General features: G+C 32.7%; 1 protein-coding gene across 1 annotated transcript in view; it reads left to right on the forward strand.

The window, feature by feature from the left end:
* Positions 1–14249, forward strand: part of LOC143075531 (aspartate--tRNA ligase, mitochondrial-like) — a 250634-nt gene that overhangs the window by 72589 nt on the left and 163796 nt on the right. The window lies entirely within an intron of this gene.

A 14249-nucleotide genomic window follows, 5' to 3' on the forward strand; every position in this document is an offset into this window, starting at 1 on the left:
ATTTTGTGAACGGATTAAGTTCATTAAAAATTCATAAATATCGTATTTTGAATTTGTAAGCGCAAAGCCATTTACGATTTGGAAATCTTCATATGTTACAATGAGTTTAAGTAATTCAATATCTTAACGATAATCAGTGACGAGTTTGTATATACGGCTACTTCGTACAAGTCCAAAAATAACTGCCATTGTACAATGTCAACATCGGAATTAGTCGATTGAGTTACTGTGCTTATCAGTAACCTTTGTGGTATCACAATACCAATGATTAAAACAGCTTACAAAATTGCAGTTTAAATTCTTCTCCAACAAACTAATCAACTGGTAAAATATTTTAATAAATTGCTTAAGTGAAAGGTTGTTAGTTTGAAGTGAGTGCTGTGAAATAAAAAGCTATACTTACCATCCAGCTCCTGATTGTTGATGTCTTTGTCATAACTATAAAACAAAACAATGACTTACTATAAAATGAGTCACTGATTTAGAAGGTCTAACTTTGACATGAAAACTTCTATCATTAAAAGATATTATGAATAAATAGTTCAAAACATTGTATTATAAGTCTATAATTTATAGCTCTGTTTTCCAACAGCAAGTTAGTGCGTAATTGTAATTTGGGTTATTTTTTTCTAAAGCAACTAATCTGCTACTATCAAAGGGAAATTATTTACATCACCGTGAAATCAGCAAAATTTTGTTCTGTCTGACAAATACCAACTTCCTTCATTTTATAAGAATTTTTTTTGTACATTTAATATTACTGCCATTATTATTGACTATTATCCTCTATTCTAAAAAAAACACTGAAATTTATGTTTTAAGATGAATAAATTTTGAAAAACAAACTGTTAAAATATATCATGGAACACATTAAAAGTTATATAAATCATACAAATTCCTTTGACAATTAAGAAGGTATCACCAACTCAGTAGTCAGCAATTCTTATATATATTGACATGCATTTTATTGATATATGGTAAAATTATAGATTACACAAATGTAACTGTTTTGCAAAACTTTGAATTGTTCAAATTACTAATGATTTTCTACCATCTAGGATTAGATAACTTATAAGCAGTTTTTGGCAAAACCTTTCGTAATTTTGATTCCTCAATGCTCTTCATCTTCGTAATAATTTGGAATTTCATTTTTGTTTTTTTCAAGTCGCATTGATGAATCTTTTATAAGCCTGGTACCATTGATTAAATTTTTAGTATACAATAACTCGACAAAAATTGTTCCCTTTAATGCCAGCAGATTAGTAATTCATATAGAAAAAAATATCCAAATCATAATTACACAATAACGTCCTCCTAGTAAACAAAGCTATAAAATATTGACCTACAAAACAATGATTTTAACTATTTATTTAAAAAATCTATTTATGATAGAAGTTTTCATGTCAAAGTTAGACCTTCTAAATCAGTGACTCATATTATAGTAAGCTATTAATTTGTCTGAATTTTAAGAGACATCAACAATCAGGAGCTGGATGATAAGTATAACTTTTTATTTCACAGCACTCACTTCATACTAACAACCTTTCACTTGAACAATTTGTTAAAATATTTTACCAGCTGATCAGTTTGAGGGAGAAGAATTCAAACTGCAATTTGGTAAACTGTTTTAGCCATTGCTATTGTGATACCACAAAGGTTACTGTATAAGCACAGTAATGGAGCTTATGGTACTCGCTAGTAATTAAAGAATACTCGCGATAATATGACGGAAATGTGTGTTGTGCTGATGTATGTGCTTAACGGACTTCTATAACAAATGTCGGATTCGGAGTCCGAGTACGATTAAGACTACAAATCATACAGGTAAGCTTTAAGGATCGTCACAAAATGACTTGTAAGCTAATTCATTTTACCGTGTCCAATCTTTGCGTGGTGATAGGACAAAACCAAGCGCCTTTTCTGTTACCTGTTTACGCTCGCTAAAAGATATGTTCACAACAACAATGTTTTCCTCCAGCTTTCACATAATTTTTATCCATTACTTTAAAAGACCTCTTTAGTGGTGGTAAGCCTTAAATATTACACGGACGATCGTAAAAACGAATTTGTAATTCTTCTACATTCAAGTAGGTGCGCTCCACAGAGAGTCATATAGTAAACAAACATATCATAACCACGTCACAGTGTAAGGCCTCTTTGGAAGATGTGAAGATCTCTACTATGTATTGGTTACCTAAACTCACAAAAAAACAGTAAAATATCTTTCATCTCGGTCTCTGGTAAGTGTTCTACAAGTAATCTTTCAGTGATTTAAACTAGTTCCTTTATTACTACAAATAACTTATCATAAACTTTTGTAATAGAATATAGGAACATAGTTCAATTAACATTTTTTTGGTTTTAAAAAATTCTTTGAATGATTCAGATAGATTACGTGCTTTTGATGGTCCTTTTGATTTTGTTGAACGTTTTGACTTTTCAACTCTTTACACTAAACTTCCACACACTCTTAATTAAATAGCCGTTTGGTAAATCGGAATGCAGGGAATTGCTGCAACTCATGAGAAAGGTAAATAAGCTAGATATACTTACTGGAGGTATGATGAGATGATTGAAGCTGCTAATTTCCTAAATATACTTACGAAATTGACCAAAAGGAACTTAATTTAAAATAAATCAAATATAAACAGTAATAGCTGTCCTTTCCTAGATTTAGCTATTTCACTTTTACACGGGAACATCTACACAAAGGGATAATTGTTAGTTCCCTATTGTCAATTTTCCTCTTTTGGCCTATGATATTCCTTTGTCACTGTCTTACGGTGTTTATGTATCATAACAGCTTTTGCTATGCCTATGTCAATGATCGAAATCTAAATATTGCTGGAAAGTATTCAGTCAGGGATTTTGTTACCACAAATTACTTAAAACCTTACTAAATTTTTCCCTGGATATCAAGATTGAGTTTTGGAGTTTGATTGTACCATACTTACTTGAAACGGGATAGCACATCATCGTTTTAAAGCAGACATTATTCCCGAGCTCGGAAATTTGGAAACGATCCGGGTAAACTTATAGATTCTTCAAATAAACTTATTCTAAAAGTTACCTATTCAACACTGTAATAGATCTTTGAATATTGTTTTTATTGGTATTAATACTGAAATATTTTAAAAACATATGAACATTCATAGCTCTACGTGTGCCGGTTTCGTAATACTTTCCTACTGCAGTCCTCTCTTATCTTCTGTTACAGCTTTTTCATATGGTATCAGCGTTCAAGTTCAAAGGCTGTTATAAGTATATTTAATAACCGAGCAAAATATCGTGGACCTTTAACTCAAATGAAAATGAATTCCGCATTAGAGAATTTATAAGAATTAGTGGATTCGTAAGCGATAATCAACGAGCGACGTTAGTCTCAAGTTGATTATCGTATTCGAAAATTCTATTTCTTAATAATTCTATAGCTTAACCAATTTCTGGTAAAACGAACGTCTGCTTTACAAGAAATCATCGGAATTTCTATAATGATTTCATTCTTTGTCTCTTTATTCTTAAATAGGTAAATTTATTGTACCCACACGGTTCAAATCTTTATTTAGGCTTCCAACAAGTTAGATATATTTTAAAAATTGTTCTAATTAGATACATTTTCATAAAAGTACCGATAATAGATGTTTACTGTATGCAAACAAAAAAGAATGCAGGTTTCAAGTCACGTATGGAAATTTATATAGGACTCCGAGATATTTTTAATTCAAAACGACACGAATAAAGATTCAGTTGTTTAATCGCGGAATAAAGTTACTGTATATGTACAAATTATATACAACCTGACAGTTAGCCCTCTAGATGTGACAGGCTGTTACTTTCAGCCTGTGCGGGAAAGTCTGCTCTGTAAATTCTGCTTATATTAGTTCATCATATATATATAAAAAAAAAGGAGATGTGGTTTAATTGCCATTGAGACAACTCTCCACAAGACATCAAATGACACAGAAATTAATAACTATAGGTCACCTTACGGCCTTCAACAATGAGCAAAGCCCATACCGCATAGTCAGCTATAAAAGGCCACGAAATGACGAATGTTAAACAATTCAAACGAGAAACCTACCGGCCTCATTTATGTACAAAAAATGAACGAAAAACAACTATGTAACACATCAACAAACGACAACCACTGAATTACAGGCTTCTGACTTGGGACAGGCACATACATACAGAATGTGGCGGGGTTTAACATGTTAGCGGAATCATAACACTCCCCATAACCTGGGACAGTGGTGTAACATTACAACATAAGAACGAACTATACAAATCAGTTGAAAAGGCTTAACTAATCAGATGGATACAAATAGAAATATTACACAAAGTAGACGTTGCCGGGTACTTGTATATCCCAACAACTAAAAGACATGACGTACAGATCTGAGAGTTCTCGCGATTAATGTACATTTATACAAAGTGTCCGTGCTCTACAATGTATAAGCACCTATATGTGTAGTATACTAAACGTATCCTCGAGCTCTGTTGATCTGCGATATCTTGTTGTAGCATTTACAAAAACCCTGAAGGGTATTATCTCATTTGATCATAAACCCCTGGGTGAATATAGCTTTTTTCTTGATAGGGTGTTCCATTAATGGTACTTCTACCAGATATGGTATTTCTGTATAAGTATCCCCATAACCTTCGGCCAAACCATTACCTTTCTCAAGCTAGTGTAAACATGAATTGTTATGAATGAGATTCCGATGACATTAACATAACATCATATCTGTTAATGACATATAATAGCAAAATATGTTTATGACAAACTGTGGCTATTTGGTAGTTTTCTCCGGTTTTTATTAAACGTATAAGTTTTAAGTCTTAAGGAAAATGTGTACGGCTAAATAAAAATAAAAATAATTAAATACTGATATCTGTTATACAAATATCCGATGAACGTATAATAAGATAAAATCATAATGCTGTTTGATATTCGCAATTCATAAGGCAAAAAGTGTTCGTATCACACATTCATTCTCCTTTTAATAAATATTTATTAAATATCTTAATTATAGCAATTATACATTACCGACAACAATAGCCGAGCATGATTTGGTAAAAAGCTATGAATATGACAATTTTAGAGGTTTTTTTTACATGTGGGTCATTATAAACAATGACCAAAACAAATGAGGGGTGTTGTCAAAATTGTCACATAATATATACATGCCGAAGCATTTATCAAATTCATGATGATAGCAATAGAACGTTTGAAGAAATGATATTAATTGTATAATAAAAAAACTGTAAACCTTCTTAAGAACAAACAATGTTGAAAGTTCATGGCATTAGAAATTTTCAGCGGAAATTTGTTTTTTGATAGTAAATGTATAAGGCTTTGTTTATTAACACTATAATTCAAGTCCTGTTGAATTCAAAACATTATTTTCGATTCAAATATACTTTATGACGTTTGCATTTTTACAGTAATGGGAAGCCCTTGGGTAACAGCGTAGATGCTGGAACTGGCAGAATCTTGCTTTCTCATATGAATTGCAACGGGAATGAACGCACATTGACTGATTGTTCACATAGTGGTTGGGGTAACCCACATTATTACTGTTCTCACAACTACGACGTAGGAATAGAATGTTTCAACGGCAATGAGGGTGAGCAATGGCTTTTTAATTATTTTTTTTTAAAATCAAAGCAATTTTACTATTATAAACTATTCGAAATTTAGCAGGCATTATTCGTCGAATGCAGACACGCAAAACAGTATTGTTTGAAAATGACAATATTAACTTAATATAACTATAATTCTTTAATTGCCATTTTAAAACATGATAAAATAATATAGACTTTTTTATCCCTTGATCAATGATTATAGAATGCAGAATTAAACTTGGTTCCAAAATATAATGCAATGAAAAAAAAAGCACTTTAAAGTTATAACTCTTTACGATTTTATATATTAGCATTGTAAGTAATCTTCTTTAGAGTCAGTGTCTTTATTTCAGTCTGTATTTTTCTATTCATTAAAGTATAGAGTCTTAGAAAACTCCCCCAATGTTTACATTTTTGTCAGCATAACTACTGAACCAAAAATATAGAAGATAACTGCACATATCGGCTGAAAATTATAATATTTTGTATTTACGCCAGATGCGCGTTTCATCTAAAAAAAAATCATCAGTGACGCTTGAATCAAAACAAGCTATAAAAAAGGCCAAATAAAGCACAAAGTTGAGGAGCATTGGTGACCATAAATTCCTGAAAGCTTTGCCAAACACAACTAAGGTAATCGACTCCCGAGGTTAAAAATCCTAAGTATTTAAAACAATTTAAGTTTTTTAAACATTTAATTTATAATTATGACAATATTGATGATAACAGATGGTTTCGATCATCAATAAAATCAAGTCGTAAAAATTTTGATCCTTTTCGTACCGATTTCAGAGCTTCCGATGTATATGAAAGATTATTTGGTTTTCTTTTTATTAATATTTCACTCCAAACTTAACGCCAAAAAATCGATAATCTGTTTATCGTTCTATGTCTTTTTCCTCACAATTGAACAATTTAACGCTTCAAAGAAAGCTTGATAATTTCTCTTTACACATATTGTGACGTTACACATAACATCTCCTCAACTATGTGAAGTCACTGATAAGTTATGTCTTCCCCTCAAAGTCTTGATACAAAAATAACTGAGCAACTGAACAGGGAGATATTAGCAAATGGAACCAAGATAAATAATGTTCCAAGTATAAGTTATATTGTTTAAGGTTATATTTGCCCTCTATAATAAAAACCCGTCATAAAGTTCGGAATGGCTGAAAATGTCATTTAAGTTTTGAATGAATTTGACTTGTAGTTGTCAAGTTTTAAATGGAGAAGATTGACATTGTATATACATAGTCAGAAATACCATGTATGACAGATATAACCCAGTCGTGCATATCTCTATATTTTAACAGCGTTTGTTTACTTTCCTCCTTTACTTTGTATTCCCTGTGAATTTGATTTGTTCTGCCTTTAACCAACATTATTAAGTGATTTTGTGATTAACAGCAATCAGTGTCAATTTGTCCTACATTACCTAGGCTATTTACCTGACGATATTTAGGGATATGGGTATTTAGTCGAATCTTAACAAATACCAAAATGGGCCCGGCTTTAATCAAATCTTTATTTGGGTAAGTACATTCAAACAAATGATCTGCATTGTGTTTTTTACTATACAATGCAAATAATGTTTAACGACTATAGCATTGTCGGGAATTTAGCGCGAATATATACATGTTAACGTTGCTACCTGACTTATGTAATTATGTCGTTACTTATATAGCAATGGCTAGGCGTTAGAATAAACACGATCTATACACAACGCATTATACTACTTTACACAACATTTATGGTGCTGTGACTGTCGGAAACAATGGAATCAAAACTTAAAGCAGTACGTAGAGGACACAGAGGACAATTTAAAAAGTTATTCAAGAAATTTGATGAGATTAGAAAGAATTCGGACTTAGACAAAGACGATGTAAAATTAATTTCGGATGCAATTGAACAGAAACAGAGGACTATCGTGGATTTGAATGAAAAGATACTAGATTTAACGTCGGAGGAGGATGTAGCAGAGGAAATTCAAGAGTCTGATGAGTATATGTTTAATTTAGAGTCCAAACTTCGTAAAATTAGAAAAATATCTTTAATCCACTTTCTCAAAATGTCGCATCAACGTCTTTAGATCTAAATGCAAATAGTTTTCTACCATCTTACCCAACAAATTCATCGCTTACCAATGCCAATGTTAAACGTAGCAATGAAACTGAAATTAATGTACAGCCAACCAATTTTGATAACTTTCGCACCATGCAAAATACCCATCGTGACTTGCAGTCTACAAATAACTTGTACCACCAAGGCTTTTCTTCAGTATCAAATAGCAGTCAAAATCACAGATTACCTAAACTTGATTTACCGCACTTTGATGGGGAAATTTTACAATGGCAAACCTTTTGGGATTCCTATGAATCAACTATTCATTTCAACAGTACTTTGACCGAGATACAGAAATTTAGTTACTTGAAAGCCCAACTCCATGGCCATGCCGCCCAAACTATTTAAGGTTTCGCACTGACAAATGCCAATTACACCACTGCCGTTAATTTGCTCAAAAAGCGTTTGGATCGCCTCACAAGATTATTCATGCCTACATGAAAGCTTTAATGGATCTTCCTTCACCGTCAAATGATTTAAACAGCCTAAGAAGGTATGGAGACCACCTAGAAGAGGTCTTGAATGTTTGGGTCAAACACAAGAAATGTATGGCGCGTTACTAATACCTATAATTATTAGTAGACTACCAGTAGAAACGAGAAAAAGTATTGCCTGTGAATATGCTAGTGATCATATAACTCTAAACAACCTCAGAAAAGCCAACCACAAAAGAAGCGAGAATTCTTGAAGCGGGACAATTTACCGACCGCGACAGTTTACATACTACCGCAACATTTCTGAACGAAGCTCGTAATAAAACACAGCGAAATTTCAATACAAACAACTCACGCCTCAATGACAAAAAACGTCCATGCATCTACTGCACTGGTGTACATTTTCTGGGAGATTGCACGATAATTTCTGACGTGAATGAAAGACTGCACATCGTAAAGCAAAAGAAAAAATGTTTCAACTGTCTAGGAAACCACGGTGTTTCCGAGTGTAAATCGCGTAACCGATGTAAGAAATGCAACGAGAAACATCACACCAGTATTTGCGGGGAACAAGCTACAGACGTAAAAGGACAAGACAGCAAGGAGAAATCAACCGTTGTAAGCTTAGTAAAAACAGAAGAACCAGAAACCGCAGTAATGTATACCTCACAACACACAAGCGTTTTATTGAAAACAGCTATCGCACCAATATCATACGGGAAACAGATCACAGAAACTAGTATTTTATTTGACGAAGGTGCCCAACGTTCATTCATTACTCAGAGCATAGCCGGAAAATTACAGATAAGACCAAGCGGAAGGGACACAATTGAACTGTCAGTTTTTGGAGACAAGGAAAAGAATATACGCCATTTGGATACAGCAACCGTTCAACTACAAACTGACAAAGGTGAGGTTGTAAACATTAATGCATTGATTGTTCCTGATATTGCAGTTCCACTTCAAATCCAAACGAAATACTTTACACACAATTTGCCATACTTGAAAGATTTAAAGCTCGCACATCTTGCAAATAACGCTGATAGCTTTGAAATTTCACTCTTGATAGGAGCCGATTATTATTGGGATATAGTTCAAGATCACGTGATTAGAGGGAATGGACCTACAGCCGTAGTATCAAAAATTGGTTACTTGTTATCTGGACCCGTAATAAGAAACGGAAAGAAATCATTGACTTCATCAGTTCTTTTGAATGTTACTTCACACCATGCAGAGGAAAGCGAGATCGAAAAATTCTGGAATCTAGAATCGTTAGGAATACGAGTACCACAACAGGACGATGAGGAGAGTTTTGTAAAGACTTATCAACAAGACTGTATCAAATTTGAAAACGAACGTTATTCTGCCAAGTTACTATGGAAACTAGATCATCTGGACTTACCTTCAAACATCATGATCGCTAAAACAAGGACAAAAAGCACAATTAGAAAACTAAGTCGTGAACCTTATTTACTAAGAAAATATTCAGAAATTTTTGAAGACCAAATGAAAAGAGGGTTCATAGAGAAGGTAAACGATAAAAACGACAATGGTAAAAGCACTCACTATATACCATATCATGCCGTAAAAAAGGATTCGACAACAACACCAATTCGTATAGTGTACGACTGTAGCTGTAAAAAGTCGCCAGATCACGTAAGTTTGAATGTTTGCCTAATGTCAACTCCGCCAGACTTGAACGACTTGACAAAAACATTAATGGGATTTAGAACCAATAAGTACGCAATAAACACGGACATAGAAAAGGCTTTCTTACATATTGGATTAGGTGTAAAAGATCGAGATTTTACACGCTTTTTTTGGTTGAGCGACACAGATAATCCCAGCAGTACTCTTACAACATATCGATTTAAATCTATTTTGTTTGGTGCAACAAGTTCACCGTTCATCCTAAATGCAACACTGCTTAAACACTTGGATGTATGCAACACAAATATATCAGCAATGATGAAGAATGACCTTTACGTGGATAATATTTTATCCAGTTTGGAAAATGAAGATGACGCCGCAAAGTATTTTGTACAAGCCAGATCATTGATGTCGGAGGCTGGATTTAACCTTCGTTCATGGACTTCAAGTTGCTCAAAACTTACAGATTTAGCCAATCAACATAAAGTATGTGAAAGAGAAACTTTTGTCAAAATACTTGGACTGAAATGGGATACAGTTGAAGATACGATAACTTTTCAAAAAGTGGACTTATTTGCTATTGAACTACCAAATATTAAGAAACGTGAAATTCTTAAACAGTCGTCACGTATTTGCACCACGTATTTACGATCCGCTAGGATTACTTAGCCCTGTATCCGTACGAGCAAAAATTTTAATGCAGACATTATGGGAAAAGAAGTACGAATGGGATGAGTCACTACCATTATAAATACAGACACAAGGAAAACTTTAGCCAAGGATTTGGAGAAAACGACTTCTGCAGAATTGAAAAGACCGTATTTTCCCAATTTACCAAATCAAAAAACCCAACTTCACGTTTTTGTAGACGCTAGTACAACTGCATACGGAGCAACTGTTTACATTGCTACCTGACTTATATGTAATTATGACGTTACTCATATAGCAATTGCTAGGCGTTAGAATAAACACAATCTATACACAACGCATTTTATCTACTTTACACAACAAGCATATCAATCTATAAACACGTTAAACATGATATATTAGTAGTTCGAACATATTCTGAGAGGTTTAGTAAACATTTCAAACATTTAATTTTACTGTGATTTAGTATTTGTTAGCTGTAACTTTCCTTTAGATTAACAACTGATGGTGATATTAAAATATCTTAGAATCTTCATTAATGGTGCAGCACACATGTTGTGTTAATTCATAATATGGTGTGTCATTTGTTCGCAAGCGTGACATCCCTTTGTAATAGGTTTTAATTCACAAAAGTCTATTGAACCAATGCGTTACTTGTCTCCTTGAACAGGTTCATAATTTTAATTCCACGTATGGTTATTTGATTTATTATTAGGTCTTTCCACTTTTCTGTTGAAAAACCTATTGGTTTTCTTCTTCCGATTATTATTTTTCTTCTTTCGCCACAGCGGTGCTTTGTGGTTTGGCAAGATGTTGCGTAGATTTTTATCATTGTTATTGCGCTTTTGAAACTGACCCTGTTTAGCCAAACACTTTTTATTGTAAGAGTTATCTCCCCACTATTTTTTCTTGTGTACGCATTTCCTGCGCAACCGTAAAAGATTATGACAAATGTATGTCACCAATTTGCTCGTTATATACGTCGATACGTTTCCCTCAAATTTAGTTTTGTAACCCGGATTTGTTTTTTTCTCTATCGATTTATGAATTTTGGTATACTACTGTTGCCTTTATTTATATCCTTAGGATCATAAAAATAATTTTGCCCGAAGCGATCCAGAAACTCCATATGAGAGTTATTTCCCCTTGTTTATGTTTTAATCTTACAAATTCCTAAATTTATGATATAAAATGATGTACAAATTCATGAAAACTACATTTGGTCCCTGCTTTTATTGAAATTTAAAATAACTCTATTGAGTAATTTAAATTTTTTTAAAACAAAAATTACCTATATAAGTAACTAAAAAAAGTTACTTGTTTAAGTAACGCCCCTGACTGATAATTACGAAATGTAGAGTACAAAGGAAATGCTGGACTTTCTAGGAAACTTCCATGTTTAGCAAAAGGATACATAATCCTTAAAGAGCTCTAATTAAGAGCTTATGTTCCTTGCTTTTAATATTTATTATATATACTAGAACACAACCGTGATATCGCGGAGGGTGCGAAAGTACAAGATTGAGAATGTGAATGGGCGCGAACGTGGTTTACTGTCTTCTGATTTAAGGTCCTTGGTAAAAAAAAAGAAAACAGGGTAGAGGTTAAAGGTCAAGGTTATTTCTAAATTTGGATTTTAACTTATTTTCAACTCTTTTCAAACACAATATAAGATATTGACAACATATTCTTTAATTAATTGTTAGTTGCGACATGTCGTAACACATACAACATGGTTTAAAGGGACGCTTACATTAAAATAGAGTTTTCTACGCAATTGTATTTCAAAATATGTGTATGGATATATAAATCATGAACCAAATATAATTAAAACCTAGGGCCTTTTGATTTGAGGTCCTTTATTGATTACTTTGAAATTAAACTCAAGGTGATAGGTTAATTTGACGTTCTAGATTTTGACCTTTCCTCTTACCTCATATGTATACATGATAAAGCCATGGGATATTTTGCATTCGGATTCAAGACATTTAACATTGAAAAATCCAACCGGAAGTGTAAAACGGAAGTAGGGCTTTTTTGTACTCTATTAATATTAAAGTATATAAAACGTGATATCTTTGGAATGAGTGTCAAGTAAACATTAAAATAATACCAGAAGTAACATTTTGTGAACCGGAAGTACCAAACTATCTCCCTTTAAAAAACAATATTGTATAGAAACCATATATGTTGGGAATCAATGTCCAATAAACTGTCATTTGACGAAATTACATTTTGAAACCGAATTTTGCTATATTCAAGACCTTTAATTGTTCTCTGAACAATTGCTTTTGCATTGTTATTCGATTATGAAAGACATTCATCATTTATAATAATAAATATATAAAACCTTTCTTACTTTTCTAAATATCATCACATTTCAAGTTTCCAGGTACAAGATTCCCCGACCATGCAAGGAAGGCCCTCTTGGGAAGTCAAAGTTGTTAAATACCTCAGGCTTTATCAGGTTAATATATAAAAAAGAAGATGTGGTATGATTGCCAATGAGACAACTATCCACAAAAGACCAAAATGACACAGACATTAACAACTATAGGTCACCGTACGGCCTTCAACAATGAGCAAAGCCCATACCGCATAGTCAGCTATAATAGGCCCCGATAAGACAATGTAAAACAATTTAAATGAGAAAACTAACGGCCTTATTTATGTAAAAAAATGAACGAAAAACAAATATGTAACACATAAACAAACGAAATCCACTGAATTACAGGCTTTAAGATGATTTAAAAAGGCAACTTATTATGATAGTGCAAATAGTGCATTTCCTTTAAATTTTGAATTATGGTAACATATCATATAAAAAGTATTCTGTCTATTTATAATGTGAGTGTGAAATTATTCAGGTATACAAAACACACGTTTTATTTGACACCTGTAGTCGTTCGGCTGTCAGGAATACACTGTTTCAAATTCTTGTCCGCATCATCTAAGCTACATACAACAGCATTGACCGCTACGTTTTAAAGGATTTATTGTTTTAATATGGTATATAGTAATGTAATTATGTCAGAATTTCAAATGAAGCCGACACATTGCCTTAATAATTGCATTACTTGATTATGTAAAGACAAGTAAATTTATGCTGTGATACAAACACACACAATATACAATAGGCTCTAACACAAAAACGAACACGATTACCAACACTTTTTTTCCTGAACTTCAAACTACTATATGTGAAAAATGAATTATAATATTCCAACATTATGATAAAATGTTTGGGAAATTAACCAGTGTTTTCTTACACTTATCACAAACAGGGGCTAGCAAACAATTTTTGATTTGAGCTTAATTAACGTTTGAACAATTTTCCACTAAAGTGAATTATTTTGTTCAGTTATAAAGATTTCCCCTTACCAAAAAATAAACCTTTTGACAAACATTTGCTGCAAACTTGCCGCAACCATTTTACCATGCAAATGAAGGTTGCGACAAACTTGCAGCAAACATAATTATGCATTGGATTTGACGCAATTGTCTGTTAAAATTTGCGGCAAACTTGTAGGAACTGCACATTTACCAATGTTATATGTGAACACATCTAATTTATCTCTTACAAATTACACATCAAAATTAAAAACAAAATACCCGTCTGTATACAAACAGTCATTGAAAGAATACATCATGCAAACTTATAAGATTTAAGGAAATAAATACAATCGTCATGCATTTGATTTTTGGAAAAAGGGGGTAGTGGTCATTCTAAAATAATATCAAGTACCGGTTTTAAGCAAAATGTGTATTGAG

This window comes from Mytilus galloprovincialis, chromosome 5, assembly GCF_965363235.1.
Source record: "Mytilus galloprovincialis chromosome 5, xbMytGall1.hap1.1, whole genome shotgun sequence".
Classification (NCBI taxonomy): Eukaryota; Metazoa; Mollusca; class Bivalvia; order Mytilida; family Mytilidae; genus Mytilus; species Mytilus galloprovincialis.